Below are 2,366 nucleotides of genomic sequence, written 5' to 3' on the forward strand. Positions count from 1 at the left end.
TTATTAATGTTTCTGTAAATATATTGTTCAATAACATTCCTTTTTCATAATAACATATTCATTTTTACATGATGCAAATGCAAGCTATCACATGGTATTTCTTTAAGAAATCTACTATCACAATTTCATATTTTATATGTAAAAATGAAGTTATCAAATAGTAAATAATTAAGAAATAATACATATTTGTCTTATAAATATTCAACAAAATAAGCAGCTATTACTAATATCTAAGTAGAACTCATTTAAGCTCATGTTAACGTTTTAGAAAAATAATTTGGAAAAACTAGTAGTTAAGAAATGACATGTATTTATATGCTACATTTAACAAAATAAATAGCTACTGTCGTTAATATTCAAATAAAACTCATTCAAGTCAATGCCAAATATATTTTATTAAAATAGTTATGAATTAGTAACTCTCTCTCTTATAAATATTATAAAATTATTAACTGTGTAATTCATATTAATTTTTATTAATTAAAACTAAAATGCGTATAAAATAGTGCAATTTTAGTTATTAATTCATATAATTTGTAAAATTAATCATGTACGAGTATGTCATAATAATTGTTCAAATTGTGCTTTATTTATGTCTATGCACAATCTTGCGCGTCGCAATAAATTTTGTTGTGCATATTATTTCGGGAGATATATTTATAATTGCTTTGATAATACATCATATTTGAATATCTTACACAATCACATTGCCAAAGTAGTTACAAGTTTATCCAAAAAAGTTAAGCACAAAAGTTTAATGCGATGTTGTAAATTATGCATAGACATGAAAAGTGCACAATTTAAATATTACAATATACATACAACATTGATTGATAAATTTTATATAATTATAAAATTTTACGGTAATTATTTTTACAATAAGGCCCTTTCCGAATTTTAATGGTTTTTTTCTTGCAATCTTGATAAAAATCTTTGTTGCGACTCTAACACTGATAACACAGATCTGCAAGGGTTTGTTGTTGGGCAGCTGAGAGTCATTTCCGCACCAGTTTTTTGCGTAGAATCCGAATCTGAGCTGAGAATTGTCCCATCACGTCAGGGTTTTGAGATATTTGAGGTTATGTAATCGAAAAATGGCTATTTTGGGGATGTTTGAGGTTAGAAAAAGTAACAAAATTTTTGTAATTTTTTCCACCTATCTAATCTTTTAGTACTAGTTTTCCTCTACAAAAACAGCCCCTGAGCGTTGCCCTACGTTGTTCCTTTCAAAAGTTATGTTTGTTTTAAGATCACATATTCGCGGTATTTGACTGGTTGCTTGATAATGAGGTTATCAAAAATGAACGGATTTACACCAACGTTGGTATTCAGGGGTTTTCGAGGTTGCTGATCAATTATTAAGGTTTAACTGACTATTAGGAAGGCGATAATTCGGAATTGTGATCTTTGTCTTGGAAGATTCCGAGGGAAAAATTTCCTTGTCGTGTATCGAAATTTTCGATTTCATTCCCCATTCTTTAACTCATTTAGAGGTACCTGGAGATACTTCTAATATTTACTGACAACAGGTTCTTGATCAGCAACCTCGAAAACCCCTGAATACCAACGTTGGTGTGAATCCGTTCATTTTTGATAACCTCATTAACAAGTAACCAGTCAAATACTGCGAATATGTGATCTTAAAATAGACATAACTTTTGAAAGGAACAACGTAGGGCAACACTCAGGGGCTGTTTTTGTAGAGGAAAACTAGTACTAAAAGATTAGATAGGTAGAAAAAATTACAAAAATTTTGTTACACATTTTTTCTAACCTCAAACATCCCCAAAATAGCCATTTTTCGGTTACATAACCTCAAATATCTCAAAACCCTGACGTGATGGGACAATTCTCATCTCGGATTCGGATTCTACGCAAAAAACTGGTTCGGAAACGACTCTCAACTGCCCAACAACAAACAAAACCTCATTATTTGCAGATCTGTGTAATCTACTAGAGAAGGTCGAAAAATGTGTAATCTACTATTTTTAACTATTAATTTCCAGGTAAAAATAAAGATGAGAAAAATCTCTCTCAATGACTTTGATCTTGACTTACTTTTTAAAAAAATTATAATATTTAAAAAATTAGTTTTGAAAAATATAATAGTTTGAGCAAAATTAATAATATTTAAAAACGCAAATTCTTTGCTTTAAAAGAAATTTTAAGAATAAAAATACTCTTCTTAAAGCAGAAAATTTTTTTTTTAAATAGAAAATTTGAGATTTTACATTTAAAACAAGATCCATCCCACTTCTCTCCTTGCTTATGTGTGTTTAACTTTTCACGCGAAATGAGGTTCACCCCACCTCCCTTTTGCCTAAGGGCGTTTGACTTTTCCCCAGGCAGGGGGGGGGGGGGGGGGT

This window comes from Trachymyrmex septentrionalis, unplaced genomic scaffold, assembly GCF_001594115.1.
Source record: "Trachymyrmex septentrionalis isolate Tsep2-gDNA-1 unplaced genomic scaffold, Tsep1.0 scaffold241, whole genome shotgun sequence".
NCBI lineage: Eukaryota > Metazoa > Arthropoda > Insecta > Hymenoptera > Formicidae > Trachymyrmex > Trachymyrmex septentrionalis.